General features: G+C 40.2%; 1 long non-coding RNA gene across 1 annotated transcript in view; it reads right to left on the bottom strand.

The window, feature by feature from the left end:
- The window catches only part of LOC142830032 (uncharacterized), a 149,501-nt gene extending 132,872 nt beyond the window's left edge, over positions 1-16,629 (bottom strand). The window contains exon 1 of the long non-coding RNA XR_012905047.2: positions 16,450-16,629. This is a non-coding gene — a long non-coding RNA (uncharacterized LOC142830032). The remainder of the gene's footprint in view (positions 1-16,449) is intronic.
- Between the last annotated feature and the right edge of the window lie 2,521 nt (positions 16,630-19,150).

The following is a 19,150-nucleotide window of genomic DNA, read 5'->3' as shown; positions in this document are numbered from 1 at the left end:
AACTCCTATTTAAATGACTGTGGGCAGTTTTAATTTGCCAGTAAATAATACAGATCTGACTGGTTCTGAATCAGAGAATTTTCCAGACCACAGGAGGTCAATATGATCTAGCAGAATTATCAACATTTCTACTGCTTACTGGGCTGTGAGAATACATTTAGGGATAAATTACAGCTAGATTAATTTCTAAGCCAACTAAAATATTTATTGGAATATAACTACTTTTTAACTGTTTTAGGAGTACTGAAACACTGCTCTTCAACTACATCTACAGCCAAAGGAGGTTGAGAAAGAACTGGGGAGTTCGGGTCATGGACATGCTACACCGTTAACACCATAAAACTCCTACTGCACATGTGTGACCCACATGAACACTGCTACATTAAATCTGTGATCAGCTGCTCTGGGACAAGCCACCAGCTTGAAGTCGTGCACTCACAGAGACTCCACTTGAAGAACACATGACTATTTTATTTTACACAGTGTGAGTATTCCCACTGATTCCAGAGGAGCTGTTCATACTGTGGAAAGCAAGTGCATGTAAGTCTTTCTAGGATCAGGACCTAAAGTTATTATGGACATTATGTTATTATGGACATCTCTTAGCACACTTGGCTTTAGTTTCCTGTACAAGATTCAGATACAAAATAAGAGGATGTCAGCAAGACACCACCAATACAACTTGCAAAGAGTAACTTTATCAAGAGCATAGAGCAAAGTAGTCACCCTCTATCATTACAGCATCTGGCAGCAGCAGACGTTTTTAGCAATTTGAGGAGGGGGGGAATAAATGGATTATGGCTGGTGCTTTCTTTCATTGGCTTAACCACATGTAGATGTGCTGAATGGAAATCTTAAAATTTACAGCTAAGAAGCAAAACACCAGATGGTCTTGAAATTGGATCTTCCCATTTTCCTAAAGCACTCCAGTCTCATTGACTGACAGTCAGATGCTATAAATAGACATACCTGTATTTGCACTTACAGCTGGTCTCTGACTATACTACCTGAGTAAAAACACCCCAAGCTGCTTGAAACAATGAAGACTATGTTTGCAAACTGACCTACTTTTTTTGTTCATAAATTTATGAGAACTAATTAACTGAATTATTTTGGCTGCACTTTTCTCAGTTTTTGAGGGACTCACATGCCACCTCATGTTCCTGGGTACTAAGATTAAATAATTCAGGGTTTAAGTCATTACAGCAAAAGAGAACTTTGCACCCATAAGTATTGACTCTGAGTTAATATGCTTCAAACTGAATGTTGCAGAACATGAGTGGTTTTTGTAAGTTTGCATGCCATTAAGAAAAAGTTAGTGTAAAACTCTTCTGAATAACCCTGTAAAAATGTTCCATCTCCTTGTAAACTATTCTTTAAAACCCCCACATTGCAAAGATTTCCTTTTAATTTATTGAACACATTTTGTTAATAATTCTTTTGATGTCTGTTATTCAATAGCCCAGTAAAGTTACTGCAAAAACATTTGCTGCTCCATCAACTATATACAGAGAAGAAAAGCATTGCTATGGTAGATATATATTAAACACATTGGGTCAAATTCAACGTGACTGATGAAAATTACACATTTTCATATTAGCAAACTCACATTCTCCTTTCTGGATAGTTATCTGTCTGATGTTTACCTACTGAAAAGCAACTTCCATTTGTGCAGGGAATCGATAGGAGTTCCCTTGAAAGGAACCAAAGAGGGCACTGTACATCCCCTTTATTAGTTCAGATATCCCACTTTTCAGACATAAGATTGATCAACATAGCCTAAATGAAGTGTGACCCCCTATTTTTGCCACCACCGCTTGTGGTCTAGTAGCAGCGAGCTTCAGTTTGCAAAGACCTTTTTCTGAGCATACCTGGCTTAAATCCATAAATAACTCTAGTTATAATGTCATCTCGCTGACTGGCATTTGCCTTTTGGTAATGTAATAAAAAATAGAATCTGGTCTTCCTGACAGTTCAATTAATTAACGTTTTTCATTGCTACATTTGCTGGGTGTCTGACAGATCTCTAATCAGTAAGTTTCTACTTAAGAGAACTTAAAATAATTTTGCAAAACCAGTTGTTATGATTTGCCTCTTCAGATGCATGCAACAATTTCTGAAATTGTGATTTAACTTTGTTAAAAAATTGTGTTCTCTTAGGCAGAAAATGTGCACATACTCATATTTATACACACAGAGAGAATATGCTAAATGGTAGCATAAGAAATCCTATTATTGCTGAAATGAGATCACAGCAATCACTATATAAAACTAGAACTGTGCGCGTTATTCATTTTAGACAAGTTATCCAAACTTTAGGATCAGATCCGCTAACTTCATGGATTTGAATATATTGTTGTTTAAATATGCCAGATGTTGAATCAAAAAAAAGTATGCAGTGTGTGTGAAATGGCTAATTTTTTTCCCCTGTATTTACTGATCATTTACATGGTGTCTGATGATTTAAGTCACCTGGTATTGTTTCTGTTCCTTGACTTAATAATTGAAACTTTTCTCATAGAACATGGGTGATGAATGACAAATGACCAGTAATTAAGCCTTGTTTATGATTGTTTGCATGCCAATAAACTACCATTCCCCAAACATTCGTTTGAACATTTGCACAAATACGTGAATTGAAGTGAGAAAGGTGCTGTCATCACCAATTGTTTGATATATGGACAAAAGTTTGCAAACATTGTTTCAGCAGTATTTAGCAAGTTCTAATATAACCCAGAAGGGGTAGGAAGCATTAATCAAAAAGTCACATGTACCAATACTTTTGCAGTTAATTAGAGGGGTGTTTTAGTGAACTAAGCATCAGATTTCAAACAGTTAGAACTCTCAGAGCCATCATTTTAAAAGCTAGAAGTGTTGATGTAGCATTTTATCAGTTCAAGATAAATAAATGGAGAACTATATGTTGACTTTGTGTAGCAGTCCTTAGAATGTGACTTTACAACAAGTCCTGTGTGCATTTTGGGGCATGGTGGGGTTGGATGAGAGATCCAGTTATACTTCTTGTAAGGGTTGCTGCAGTGGCTTTGGAGACTTTCAAATAGTTCAAAACATTTTTTGTGTGTGTGTGTGTGTGTAAATTAAAAAATTCTATTGGGCCTTTCATATAATACTCTTAAGGTTTGTCTACAGAATGGGACCATATGCTGCACAGAGGTGTAAATTCTAAAGTACACTAATGTATTATACATTAGCTGGTCTGGGTAGACCCTGCTGTTGCACATTGAAGATTCCCTAATAGTTTTAATATAGTCCTGTTTCAGGCAGCACTACTTTAAAGCATGGTTTACACAAAACTATCAGCCAAGCATACAGCAGCTCACACTATACTAATTGGGTCTTTCAGAACTGAATAGTACCAAAGTTTTTAAAAATTCATACCTTATCTTTCCTCCAGGTTTGGGCTTGTGAGGCACCAGTCCAATTCCCTGGCTTCCTACATTGCCTGAGAACTGCTCTATATTATGCCAGCTGTCCACAAGTTTTTTTTTCTGGACTACTGGGATGTACAGCTGCCCCAGTCATAATCCCTATGCCATGAGCTGGGGCCACCACCAATATCTTGCAATTTGAAAGGGCCCAGAGTTCCCGGATACTGTGCTGCTACTGTTGCCATGGTAGTGGCTAGAGCCCCTGACCCTTTAAATTGTTTTCAGAGCACCATGTAGTACTCTCTGGTGGTACTCAGGGCTGAATCTCCCAATCCCTCCCGTTCTGACTCAGGCCCCTCCTCTTCTGGGAGGGCCGACTACAAAGAGTCAACCTGTTTGTAAACTCCCGTCTTGGTTCAGATCTAAAGCAACTTCTGGAATACAAATAAATAATACAAATAATCAATAATTGATGTCAGCTGTTTGATTACTAGAAAGCTAACAGACAAGCAAATGGCCAAATGTAACTGTAGTACCTAAATCTGTAAGGGTGGGAGATTTGGGATATAATCCTCCCCCCATGGAAGTGCTCTCATCTCTATCCTCCACCCACATTTCACAGGTTTTTAAGTTTTCAGTATGATGGGCTGAAAGATGTTCACTTGCTACATCTTTTTTCCAGTAGAAGTACCTAACTCTGCAAGGGTATGTCTACACTAGCTCGTTAATTCAAGCTAGGTAGGCAAATGAGGCGACCGGAGTTGCAAATGAAGCCCGGGATTTAAATATCCCAGGCTTTATTTGCATGTTCCCATCCGGTTGCCATTTTGAAATTTCACTAGCCTGAACTCACTGCCACATGGCTACACTAAATCCTTAGTTTGAATTAACTGTTACTCCTCGTGGAGTAACTTCATTAATTCATTCCAATGAATTAATTCACTGCAATGAGGTGTAATAGTTAAGCCGAACTAAGGACTGAGTTCGGATTACCTTCTGACTGCCGCATGTAGCAGTCAGTTCGAACTAAGGGGATTTAAAAATGGCGCCCGCCCGGGAACATGCAAATGAAGCCTGGGATATTTAAATCCCGGGCTTCATTTGCAAGTTCGAATGCCTACATTAGCCACTCTAGGTCGAACTAGGGGGCTAGTGTAGATAGACCCTGAGACTCAGAAGCTGATTTATGGGCTTAAATTCATCATTCCTCCCTAATAATCACGTGTTTTTCATCTCCTCAAATTAAACATAGCAACAGGAAGTGAGCAATTAATAGACTTTCAGGCTCCTGTCTGAGTAGCCATATGAGGCTATGGGACAATACTAAAGCCTTCTGTGAAGTTCAGGGAGTAGCATCCACTGTAAGAAATTTGGTGGCACTCTCACATGACACCTTCAGAACAACATTCTGTAGAGGCATTATAGGTTCCTAAATCATATATACGGCCTTCTCTGTGTCTTTGTGGAAATCAGTGTGATGGCCCTAGGGACTTTAAACCTCTGTGCCTCCAGTTTTAGACAACTACAGTCTAGTACTATTTTATACTACAGTGCCAACACCAGCACTAATGAATATTATTCTCTCTGCCCTTTTCACATGTTTGGTGAAGGTAGTTTCCTATTGGTATTCAGTTAGCCATTACGGGTTGGAGCTAAAATAACTGTCTGGCACTAGAGTAATTATTTAAAATGCTGTGTATAATTTATTAAATAAATTCATAATGATTGCTAAAGAAAGTACAGGATGAAATATGTTTTGACAGCTGTCAGTCCAGAATGTCATAGTGTTAGATTGTCAACCTAAAAGATAAAAACAACCGGTTTTTCCCCAGCTGTTTCACAAGAGAATAAAACACAACTTGAAATTATATTTCCTAATCTTAGTCAAATAATAAAGATCACTTAATTACAGAATCTACAGGGGCCATGAGGAGGCAAAATTCTGGCCATATTGAAGTTAAAAGCTAAATTGTCATTGATTTCAGTAAGACCAGGATTTCACACTAGGGGTATGTCTAGACTACATGGCTCTGTCACCAGAGCCATGTAGATTAGTTTACTACACATACCCAAATGAAGCGGCGATTTAAATAATCGCCGCTTCATTTAAATTAAAATGGCTGCCGCACTGAGCCGATCAGCTGTTTGTCGGCTCAGCACGCTAGTCTGGATGCTCCATGGTTGACATCAAAGGCATTTGTCGACCACCCCGGTAAACCTTATCCCACGAGGCATAATGGGGCGGACAACAAATGCCTTTGATGTCGACTGCGGAGCATCCAGACTAGCGCGCTGAGCCAACAAACTGCTGATTGGCTCAGCACGGCAGCCATTTTAATTTAAATGAAGTGGTGATTATTTAAATCGCCGCTTCATTTGGGTATGTCTAGTAAACTAATCTACATGGCTCTGGCAACAGAGCCATGTAGTCTAGACATACCCTTGAAGTCCAGCAAGTGGTAGCAATTCTTGCTCTAATCCTGAAGGTTCAAGCCCTGATGATACTGCATAATGGGACGATTCTTAATTACCATGTATAAGTATCGTCATAGAAAAAAATCAGATATAAAGGGCTCTTTAATTTAGCAGAGAAAGATTTAATAAGACGCAATGTTAAAGACAGAAATTCAAATTAGAAATAAGGCAGACACATTTCTGTCAAACACAAGTTAATAAGCTCAGTGAGTAACAATGAAATTTTAGGGTTCATGTGATAAAGAGTGTCAAGCTAGATAGCTCTGGTTTGAAAGTTTCTTGCACAATGGGGCCAATTTTTCCTAATCTAACTGTGTGCTATCAGAAAATGTGGATTCAATTAAGCTGAAATGCTTTAATGAGCAGCAAACAAGGTAGCAGGCTTCCCTGGCAACCAATCTGGCCTTCTGAGGCTGCCCAGCTTCTTGAAAACCCACCCAGCAAGCAGTTTGGGATCTGGAGCTTCACAAACTACATAGCATCTTGTGTGGTGCAGATTTTGTTTGTTAAGCATCTGCCTCCCTAGTTCACAGGGGGTAAAAGAAGAAATCTTAGTTCTCCTGAAATGACATTTAAAAATACTTCTCATTAAATGTTGACCTTTTCTTGCAAACTGGGATGAATTCTCTATCAAAATTCAAAAAGTTTTATGGGAGAGAACTGCCTTTTCCAACCAACTCTAATTTCTTTATTTTGTGCTGAACTACCTGAATTCGGTCACATTTGGAGATATGCACTCGTTTCATTCTGGTTGGCAGATCCGATGTTCGTGGAACTGACCACTGAGCCAGGAACCCCTGCAAACTTTTCTTGGGTGACCTTGGCATGTGTGTCCCAGTCTCCCCCACTGTTGGGCTGATTAGGACAGTTCATGGGACTGACTTTCAGACAAGCCTAGGCAGTCATTCTTTATACATAATTACGCAAATATAAACAACAGTATTTCAAGTTACTTGCCAGCACCCTTTTATGTTATTAAGGCTACTCTTGGAGGTAAGGGTTACAATTTCCAGCTCAAGTAGATATGATAGTACTAGCTCCGATAAAGTTAAAAGTGTGTTAAAAATAGAGTGCTAGTGGCATCCGTGAGTCACACTAAGTACCATCCCACCTGGACCCTATGGGCACATACTCAGGGCAGCCATGCCCCATAATTGTGATGTACTATCAGAACACTGGCTAGGTAGCTTGAATAGGTAGATTCGAATATTACTTGTCACTTCCTTTTCCTTAAATGCTTAATCATGAAGCCTGAATGTGGTTTTAATCCTGTAAGTTTTTTAATACGGAATTAATATTGTTATAAAGGGAAATTTTAAAACCATACTGTGATTTCTTTAAAGAGGTGTGGCAGCTATTATAGAGAGCTATAATAACTTTTATGAAAATAGAGTAGATTTGCATCTTCAATCAACATTTTGTGTGTTGGTATTTTTTTTAAAGACACTAACACAAAAAATATGTGGTGATATATTGCAATGATATTCCAGAAGGGGAATAATGGTTTCAAGATACTCTTTATCATGTTCTTTTTTTTCCTTGCAAACTTGGTATTTCTTGGGCTTTAAGAGTTGTAAAATATCTCTGTGGCTATAACATATGATAAATGAGCTGCCACATGAAGAGGCACACGGGCCAGAATAATATAAGGTTTGCTAAACAAGATTTGGCTCAATATATTAAGTTATTTCCACACATTATTCTCAGAAGCAAGTTATTGATAGCAAAAGCATTTAAAATTTTATCCTGATTATTTCATTAGAGCTGATTTAGCTATCATAATAGTGATGTTTTGTCTAAATATTGGGTATTCAACCATTTTTCAAAGATTTATTTTTCCAGAAAGATTTAGGAGACAAACGGGAATTATAAATTAAGCATTAAAAATTATAATGTGGTTAGTGAGTGTAACAAACTTTTCAGTAAGGCCACAATTGTGCAATATTAATAAATAAATCAGAGCAAGAAATAGCATGAGCAGCCCGAGAAAGCTCCTACCAAAATAAAATAAAATAAAATAAAATAAAATAAAAATAAGGACGTTTTCTCCAGATACATTCTTCAAAAAAATTAGGCTAAGCCATCCTTCATATTATGCTTGATTCATCACTTCTGGCACAGGCAGCTTCTTTCCTCCAGAGGAAGGATTCATTCCAGAACAAGGGCAGGAACTATAGCTTATTACTAGGACTCCTTTTTAGTTATGCTGACGGATACTGACAAAGGCTTCGTCTAGATTGGCATGATTTTATTTCTTCCACAATTTGATCTGAAGAAGTGGGTCTGGCCCACGAAAGCTCATCATCTAATAAACCATCTTGTTAGTCTTTAAAGTGCTACATTGTCCTGCATTTTATTTCTAACTTAGAGAGTCTCATCTCAAGACAAACATCCACACCGACTGATACCTTGCAAGACTTTTGTTCCACCAGACAAGAAATCTATGATACACACTTCTATTCCCTACAACAAAGAAAAGACAATAAATTTTCCAAACTGCTCCATACCACAGGCTACAACAGCAACAACCTCAACCCACCGGATAATATTGTTAACCTCTCCAGCTACAAACTCAATCCAGCAGAAGAGTCTGTCTTGTCCAGGGGTCTCTCTTTCTGCTCCACGCCCCCCACAAACTGGATACAATTTTGTGTGACCTTGAAGCTTTTTTTCGCCGCCTCCGAGAATATTTCCAAACCACCAATGAACACCAATCTGACCTACCAGATCCCCCCATCAACACAAAAGGAAGAATAATTCTATATGGACTCCCCCTGACGGTTGGAATTACAATCTGGATTTCTATATACAAAGCTTCCGCAACAACGCACAGACTGACATTATTCGCAAACAACAACAAGCGACACACAATCTCAGCCACACTGAACAACATGCCATCCAGAGTCTCAAAAACAACCTGGACATTATAACCAAACCAGCTGACAAAGGTGGTGCTGTGGTCATTATGAATAAGGCCGACTATAACCAGGAGGCAACCAGACAACTCTCCAAGACAACATTTTACAAACCTCTCTCCTCTGATCCCACCTCGGAATACCAAAAGAAATTACTCTGTCTCCTTAAAAGCCTCCCTACAGCTACTCGGGAACAAATCCACACAGAAACACCTCCTGACCCCTGACCAGGATTTTTCTATCTGCTTCCCAAGATCCATAAACCTGGACACCCCGGACGCCCCATCATCTCTAGTATTGGCACACTCACTACTGGTCTATCCAGCTATGTAGACTCTCTCCTCAAACCCTACGCAACCAACACCCCCAGCTATCTCCGAGACACTACTGACTTCCTAAGGAAACTACAAAACATCGATAACCTCCCCAATAACACCATCCTTGCCACCATGGATGTAGAAGCACTATACACCAACATCCCACATGAAGACGGATTACAAGCAATTAGAAACACTATCCCAGAGGACACCACTGCCAACCTGATAGCAGACCTATGTAACTTTGTTTTCACCCACAATTATTTCCAGTTTGAGAACAACTTATACCTCCAGATCAGCGGCACAGCCATGGGTACACGCATGGCCCCACAGTATGCTAATATCTTTATGGCTGACCTAGAACAACGTTTCCTCAACTCCCGTCCCCTTCTACCCCTTCTCTACTTACGCTACATCGATGACATCTTTATGATCTGGACGCATGGCCAAGAAACACTGGAGACATTCCACAGAGATTTCAACAACCTAGACCCCACCATTAACCTCAGCCTGGACCATTCCACACGAGAGATCCATTTCCTGGACACCACAGTACAAATCAACAATGGAAAATTAGACACCACCCTCTACAGAAAACCCACTGACTCATACAGTTACCTACATGCTTCCAGCTCCCATCCAGCACACACCATACGATCCATCGTCTATAGCCAAGCCCTTCGATACAACCGCATCTGCTCTAATCCCACTGACAGAGACCAGAAACTTCAGGATCTCTACCAAGCATTTATCAACCTCAACTACCCACCCGGAGAAATAAAAAAGCAAATTGAAAGAGCCAAATGAATACCTAGAAACCATCTACTACAAGACAGACCCAAGAAAACCAACAATAGAACACCACTTGTATGCCTACAGCTCCCAACTTAAACCTGTCCAACACATTATCAATAAATTACAGCCTATGCTGGAACAGGACACTAAACTCCAAGAAACTCTGGGAGACAGACCCATAGTCTCCTATAGACAACCACCTAACCTCAAGATGATTCTTACCAACAACCACAGGACATACCACACTAATACCAACCCTGGTACTTTCCCTTGCAGCAAACCCCATTGTCAGCTTTGTCCACATATTCACTCTGCTGACACCATTATTGGGCCTAACCAAGTGAGTTATAAGATCAAGAATACATATTCCTGCGCCTCCAGAATGTAATCTATGCTATTGTGTGCCGAAAGTGTCCGTCTGCTATGTACATTGGACAAACGTCTCAGACACTTCACCAAAGAATCAATGCTCACAAAACAGACATTAGACAGGATCACAAAGAAAAAACAGTTTCTTGCCATTTCAACCAGAAAGGACACTGTCTCAATGACCTAATCACATGCATCCTACTCCAGAAGACTTTCAAATCTGCACTTGAACTGGCATTCATGCTAAAATTCAACACTCTCCGCGGGGGGGCTGAACAAAGACCCCAACTACCTTACCCATTACAAAGATAGCTTCCCCAATTATCACCTCTAATACCATTAGCTCACAGACATTTACCTTCCTTCCCCCCTGCCGTTCTGAAATGTGATTTGTCCTTTTCATATGTGTTCATTTTTTTAAAATTGTATCCTTTGGTATATATAGTTGTGACTATTTTCTTCCACTATTCGATCTGAGGAAGTGGGTCTGGCCCACGAAAGCTCATCATCTAATAAACCATCTTGTTAGTCTTTAAAATGCTACATAGTCCTGTATTTTGTTTTAACATAGACCCAAAATTGAACACTGAACTGAGGGCAGCTCCAGCCAGCATCGGTGCTCATTGCAATAACAAGGAGTAAGGGAAGCCACTGGAAGTGTTTGCTCCCATCAGCCTCCTGTTGTGTGAATGCTTAAGGTAAACCGACCCTAGCTATGTAGAATATATAGCTGGAATTGCAAACCTTAAACTGACTTTCCAGGTCTATTGTAGACCTGGCCTCAGTGAATAGTGTACAACATCCAGATAAATAATTCTGTCTGTGATAGTACTAACAGACATACAAGTACAGCTGATTAATGTATATAAGAGTTCTTATGGGTTTTAGTTCTCAAAAATATTTTCATTTTTAATAAAAAATTAGGGTTTTGAAAACTAAAAACTAAAAGTCAGTTTTCAATACGTTTTTTGCTGACAACATTCGGGTTTATGAAGATTTGAAAAAATCAATTTAATTATTTTTTTGCAATATTGTTTTTGACAAAGTAATTTTTGTTATTATATTTCATTTTAAAATATTTCAACAAAACTGACACTTATGTTTTCTTTTATTAATTGGCTTTGAAATATGTGCATTAATGTATAGAATGTCCTGAATCTTCATAATGAGAAAGGTTATATTTGGTTAACATCAGGCAGCCAAATCTATAGGCAGGAAGCTTAGGGGGTCTGCTACTTAGGAACCTAGTTTTATGAACCCCAAAAAAGACCTGACTAGGCAAATTCTTTATTTGATGTTCTATCTTTTCACATTATACTATAGTTGAAGAAGCACTTTGGATATGCCCCAAAATGCAAAGTAAATGTCATTATTAAGAGATTTTTCAAAAATAAAATCCATCTAAAAAGTTTATTCAATCCCACCTTTCCCAAATGTGACAGCTGCAATCCAGACTTTGATGATCCAAGACAACTTTAAGATGCAGAACACAAAAGCTAATCATGTCATCTGAACATAGTCATATATTTAGAACAGAACTGTTCTATACAGAACTTTAGTTGTTTTTTTTAAAAGCATTGTAATGTCAAGTATTCCTTGTAACAAATTTTTTCATACCATGGCACCTATGCCACCCCCAAATGTCTCAGTGTATGCCTTCAGTAGTACCCATGCAAGTCTACTAAAGACCAGTGGAGCAAAATAGTTGCCACTGAGGACAGAATTTGACCTGGTGGCAATGTGTGCAATGGGAACAAGCCAGTGCCTCAGTCAAGTCTGTGGGTTGGCAATCAGAAAATGCATAGAGTAGGCCCAGTACAGTGGGGAAGCTGCACAATACAAAGGGTTGTAGTAGTGCTCATGCTGCGTATGCCTCCCAGAAAAATGTGGAAGAATGCTCCTCCCCATCCCTTCCACCTATACACTGAACTGTGCCAATGTCACAATCTTACCTTTAGACTTTTTACTTTACACCAGACTCATGATGCACCTTCTCACTGCTGATAAATGAGGGAAATACCGAAGTGAGGTCAGAGAGCCTGCTGGTTCAGCAGAGGTTCCTGTGCTGTACAAACGTGGAGAGAAGGCTTGCAAACCTTCCTTGCTGAATACCCCCATGGCCACTGGGATTTCAGGTGCCTCTGTAGGAAAGCTAAATAGCTATTGTTCACTTCCTTTACATTGTACAGGGTTTAATTGTTATTATAGCCTTATCCAATCAATATGATACTAAACCTGTGACAAATTTGAGATCCCAGAGTTGAATAATACGTTCTGCAGACTCTTTACTGTGAATATACTGGATTGAGAGTATAAAATAGATACTTTTCCATTTAAAAAAGGAGAAAAGAATCTGATGCTACTTAAAATTGGCAGCTGATTTTTTAAAAACCCTTCAAGTATTGTAATGTAAAATGGGAAGCTTATCTGTTTTGATTCAAGGGATTCAGATTCTCTAGCATCACTTGAACTTTCATCATTACCCTGTACATTTCAGTGTTCAGTAATCAAGACAGAGCATGTGAAAACTGCATAATCCACAGTTATGCAAGCAGAAACATGATTATACGATGGTAATTTTTCACTCAGTGTTTATCTTCATAGATAATTATATCAAACACCACTGCTTCTCTGTTAAACAAACACAGCTTAGTAATAAAGTGTTGGTTCATATTGCCCATTTATGTAGCATTTTTAACTCCTCAAACCTTGACTGGTATTGTAATATACTTCCTCTCTACTCTATCATGACCTTCAAGGGCTTGAAGTGCTGCAGCTGGTTTCTTTAAACACTGCCACATCCACTTTTCCCATGTGAGTCTTCTTTAAGATGCATTCAACTCTGCATGTTGTAAAAGTGAATATAGTTCCAAAAAAGGGCTAAATATAGTCCAGGAATGGGCACTAAGTAGCCCACGTGCCAGATGCAGTTCTCCAAGGCAAGCTGCCAGCACTTCATTTACCTCCCCAGGTACTTAAAGGTTCTGTTGGCCGTGGATTGCTATTCTCAACCAACAAAACCTGTGGGAAGCAGTGTCCTGGCCTGTGCTTCCTAAAGCTCCCATTGGCCAGGAATGGTGATCCACAGCCAACAGGAGCTGCAAGTGGACGTATCTGCAGGTGTACTGGTATATAAAGCACCAGCAGTGTGCCAGCGGCTACTTTGGTGAACTGCCTCCAATTTATTGCCCACGCTGCTCTGAGTTTTTTAAACAATGAGGCAATTACTCATGGACAATTGCAAATCCTTAATGTATGCACAGGTCAGAGCTTCTGGCCCGCAGTATGGAGACTTGCCACAAGCCAGATCAAGTTAATCAGGGTCTGAATTTGGTCATGGACTGGAGGTTCTGCATCCCTGATTTACTGTCTTAAATTGCTAAAATGGATGCTTAACTATCAGCAGAATTTCACTTTTTAATCTATAGATTTTTGCTACTGAGAAGAAAAAAACCCTCATTTGTGAACTAGAGTACAAAAAAAAATCAAATTTCAATAGCACAATTTTTAAAATTAGTTTTACAAATCTGTTGAAATCAATTACTTTTCTCCAAAATGTTCAGTGATCAAAGCTGCTTCATTCTGAGAAAGCGGAATGTACTTGAACAAACATCCTTGGCATTTGCACACACAAATTGGTTGTGCACAGTTTACTCGCACATTGAAGCTCGGTGAGGGATAAGGGATCTTTCGGAAAAGGCTTTATTTTCCAAAAGATCTGCATCTAGACTGGCGCTTTTTTCCGGCAAAGCTCCATGCCGAAAAAAAGCGGCAGCCATTTTTATGCTAATGAAGCGGGGGAGATTTAAATCCCCGCTTCATTAGCGATTGCGATACGTCTAATTTGCATCCCTTTTACGAAAAAGGGATGCAATCTAGACGTAGCCAAGAAGGGCCAATACTGGGTCAGACCAAAGGTCTCTCTAGCCCAGTATCCTGTCTTCCAACAGTGGTCAATGTCAGATGTCCCAGAGGGAGTGAACATAATAGGTAATCATCATGTGATCCCTCTCCTGCCTCTGACAAACAGAAGCTATGGAGCTTTTTATGTTCTTTCATTATTGAAATAATATTAGACCATGGAGTTGCAGTCACAAAAGGGTTATGTAAAAATAGTATTTACTTGTTTTTCTTGTAAAGATCACAAGTAAACTTTTGGCACCATTGATGTCAATAGGAGTCATGAGACAAGCGTCAAAGAAACTAGGATTTCTCCCCAAATTTTACTTCTGTTTGCAAAAGCAGCATGACTATAAAAGAGAAAACATTTCTATTATTTATTTTATTTTATTTAAAATATTTTACCCAGCCTCTCTATTTAAAATATTTGAGGCGGCTTACAAAATTTTTCAAATACAATATAAAAATATATAAAAAATTAAAATACAAGACCCCAGGGATACATAAAACTTTCTAAGACATCTCAAAAGGAGGGAGACACACACACACACACACACACACACAACACAAACTCAAAAGTAGTAAAAGTACGAGTAAAAAGGGTGGCTTTAGCCAGACACTGAAACAATGCTAATGCTGGCATCATGCAAATATCCAGGGGGAAAGAATTCCACAGCCTGGGAGCAAAAGCTGAGAAGTCCCTGCTCCGTGAAGATGTTAATCTTATCTCCACAAGTGGGGGAACATGGAGCAGAGCCTTCCCAGCTGATATCCATATCCAGGCAGGCTTATATGGAAGAAGACGGTCCTTCAGATACTGTGGACCTAACCCATTTAAGGCTTTATAGGTCATAACCAAGACCTTAAATTATGCTCAGAAACATACCAGTAGCCAGTGCAGCTACCGGAGCACTGGCATATTGTGCTCCATATAACGAGTATTAGTCAAAACTCGAGCAGCTGCATTCTGAACCAGTTAAAGTTTCTGAAGGCTCTTTAGAGGCAGCCCCACATAAAGCACATTACAGTAGTCAAATTGGGATGTAACAAGAGCATGGATCACTGTGGCCAAATCATGCTTATTCAGGAAGGGTTGCAGCTGGTGGATCAGCCAAAGCTGCCCAAAAGCACTCCTGGCCACCAAAGAAATTTGGTTCTCAAGTGTTAAAATAGGGTCCAGGAGGACTCCCAAGCTGTGTATCTGTTCTTTCAGGGGCAGCATAATCCTGTCTAGAACAGGTACCACGCCACATTCCTGAACAGATGGCCTTCTGATCCACAGGACCTCAGTCTTATCTGGATTCAACTTCAGCTTATTTAAGTTCATCCAGTCCATCACTGCTTCCAGACACTGGTTTGAATTAGTCACCACCACACCTGATTCTGATGTTTCAGGGAAATAGAGTTTGGTATCATCTGCATATTGATGGCACCATCCACCAAAACTCCTCACGACCTCTCCCAGCAGCTTCATATAGATGTTAAAAAGCATAGGGGACAAGAGGGAAGTTTGTGGGACCCTGGAGCACTATTGCCACGGGTCTAGTAGCAGACTCCTAGCTCCACCTTTTGAAAGCATCCTGACAGGTAAGACTGTGCTTCTGATACTCAACTCCCCCAGGTGCTCCAGAAGGATACTACAGTCGATAGTATCAAAAGCCACTGAGAGGTCCAAGAAAATAAACGGGGATACGCTCCCTCTGTCTATCTCCCAACTTAGGTCATCTACCAGGGCAACCGAGATAGTTTCCGTTCCAAAACTTGGCCTAAAGCCAGACTAAAATGGATCTAAATAATCCATTTCTTCCAAGAAAGCTTGGAGTTGCAACACCACTGCCCGGTCAGGTACCTTGCCCAAGAAAGGAATATTAGCAACTAGGCTATAGTTATTCAAATCATGTGGGTCCAAGGAAGGCTTATTAAGCAGCAGATTTATTACTGCCTCTTTCAAGGTAGCAGGAACAATACCAGAACTAAAAGAAGCATTAATAATCCCCTGGACCCAACCAGTCATCCCTTCCTGGCTATATTTAATAAGCCATGAAGGGCAGGGGTTGTGCATGGGCCCACGAAAGCTCATGATACCATCTACGTTTTTTGTTAGTCTCTAAGGTGCTGTAATATTATTTGTTGTTTTTTCGGTTACATACTAACAGGACCCTCTGAAACTTGTATCTCAACATAGTACATTTTTTTATTACAACTACACTTTCAAGAACATGTGTGATTGTTTATTTTCAATGGGATAAAACATTCAAACCGCTGTTTTTTAAAAAGCATCATCCTTACCTTCTTAAAAGGGAAACTGTTTTGTTTGGGGGGTTTTTTTAGAGCTGGAAAACATCCATATTATAGTGGAGCTAGCGGCCCGCATAGCGGAGAGAGGCGCCGCAAGAAGGGAACCCAAGCGGCGAGACGCCGCTGATGAATGGTGGCAGGGTCAGAACGTGCCTCTGCGCCTGCGCAGTAGCAAAAACACTGGCCCCGCCCCCGGCATATCGTGGGAAGGCGGGGGGGGGCAGGAGTAGTGAGCAACGGCCCGGACGTGGCGGGGGAAGCCCCCACATCACAGAGAAGGCGGGGCTCCTGGGCCACGTCACAACTGGCGGGCCCAGGTCCCCCTTTCTCCCATGACCCAGCGCCTATGTGTATGCCAATGCACGCCAGTTTTGGCGGGCAAGGCTGGTGGGCACTGCCCAAGGGAGGGGCTGAATGTGGCGCATAGGACCCCACCAACTAGACTTTAAGCTGGACTTAAAGTCCACTTAAATCCTCCCTGCTTGCCCGAGAGTGGGTGATCCCACCGAGTACCCCGTCTGCAGGGCAGAGGACCCGGACTACGGTACAGAAAGTCAGACAGGGGGTAGGGGGTGTCTGCCAAACCCAGTGACCTGTCACATATAGATACAGGAGATAAGGAAATTTCAACCACAGAGCTTTCAGATTTAGAAGAAGCTCTCTCCATCATATTTATTGCTATGGTCTTGTTGGAAATTCCTGTCTGAGCCACTGTATGACTATTAAATAACTCCAGATTTTTTCCAGTGATAGCAGGGAACCGTCACCTTTGAAACTACCACACCATGGAGCATGTCATAACCAAAGCAGCATGCCTTAAGACATTTTTTTATTAGTACAGCCATAGTGACTCTTAACATTTACTCCAGATAAGCAAACAGTTGAAATTCACTTCTTCCATCTTGCATAAAATGCTTCTTGGGGTAGGATTATGCTTTTGCTTTGAAGTGGTTTGAGGGCCTTGCTAAATCTGCAGCATAACAGAAAACAGATGTTTGATGATTTATCAGAGTGCATAGGTCTGTGTGTGTCTTAGCAGCAAGTGCTGACCTAAGGTAAAACAATGCTGAGTGATACAAAGAGTTCTAACTGGAAATTCAGATTTCCTTTGCCATTTTTAATCCTTTCTGGCTAGTGGGTGGAGCAGGTAAATGGAAGATAGAACTCCTGGTTCTTTTCTCACTGCTACCACACTTGTGTGCTAATGCAAGTTAACCACCTTTTCCATTCTTCAGTTTACTCACTTAAGTGGGTACAGTATGCTTTTTTATGGAGGCTTGTGAAGTTTTGATGACCGATATTTATGAAGTGCTTAACCTCAGCAGAAAAAAGCTACACATCAAATAATGTATAGAAGCTGAGTGCTATTTTGAACTTACCAGTGAAAAAGCTGCTTTCTTCTGAGGTTCTTCAATATATTGAAGAATATATTACACCCAAAAGTTGAAAGAATGGAGGGCAGAATGGTATTGTGTGTCTCTGGTAGGTGCTTTAACCACAAGATCTGGTGTATGAATTGTAGGTTGTTGACTCAGCTGCTACTAAGGGAAACTAAGATGAGGAGCATTAATATAATTCAAAAAGTGTACTTCTCTGATGCAAATGTAAACTATGCACCTAATAGGGAGCTATCTCTGTAAGAGACCCTTGTGGAGGAGGTTGAGTGTTACTATTGCTAGGCAGATTTAGCACTGCACACCCAGAAGCTTCTGGAGTTGGGTGTGGTAGTTTGGGGTTCAGACTCCATGAACAAGCAGGCAGGGCAGATGCTTTTCTAAGGCCTGTATGAACTAGGAGAAGGTGAGCCAGGAGCAAACAGCAGACTGTTCCTCACTGCAGCAGGTTAGTGATGTTAACCCTCTACCGGGGATCATGGGCAATGCTACTTACAGCAAGGAGAACGGGGAAGGAAAATGCTTTCTTCTGTGTTAATTGTCTGCTTTAAATGCTGTTTTGATTTTAGCCAAACTGTTCTAGTTCATTTTCTCAATCAGTATGATTCTTCAGCTTCTCTGTAAATTTAGTAATGGGGAAAGAGTAATTTCTATTTTGTTCTCTGTTTTTGTATTTTCTTGTAACAGGGTTTCTTTAAGTCTGTTCACTTGTGAGTTAACTGACTAGTTAATGAGTTAGCTGGCTCCCTAGCAGTGATCCACAGCAGAGGAATAGTATGCCTCGATTCCAACTGAAGATTTCCTAACAACAAGTTGAGAGAGGACTCAGCATATGGTGCAGATTTGATGATCAGAGGCACAAACAGACTTTGAACTAAATCTGAACTTTCGGGATCTCTGTCTCTTCTTATTGTGTTCGTGTGGACTCAGCTGTTCATATTTTACTTTGTTTTCTCTTAATGTCCACAGTTACAGTAAACATCTGTGGTTTATAACAACAGCTATTTTATAAGAATTCATTTCTTTAGTTTCTTTGAAACTTGAATGTAGAGAGGCTGAAACTGGACAACCCTTGCTGAAATTCTTCACAGACTGAACTCTGGGTCTCCACTACTTTCTATGGGAGTGGGGGATTTTTAGACACTGGAGAATGGCACCCAAGGTTACACAAGATCAGGTAGCAAGTGAAATATTTCAAGTTACAAACTTGCTGTAAGCTTTATACACATGCCTATCAAATTCTAACTAATTAGTGGCACCATCACTAACACTTGGGCTGCATCTAGACTGGCATGATT

This window comes from Pelodiscus sinensis, chromosome 6 (assembly GCF_052426305.1).
Source record: "Pelodiscus sinensis isolate ZL-2025 chromosome 6, ASM5242630v1, whole genome shotgun sequence".
Lineage (NCBI taxonomy): Eukaryota > Metazoa > Chordata > Testudines > Trionychidae > Pelodiscus > Pelodiscus sinensis.
The sequence above is the reverse complement of the archived record's forward strand: the minus strand, read 5'-3'. Positions and strand labels throughout refer to the sequence as shown.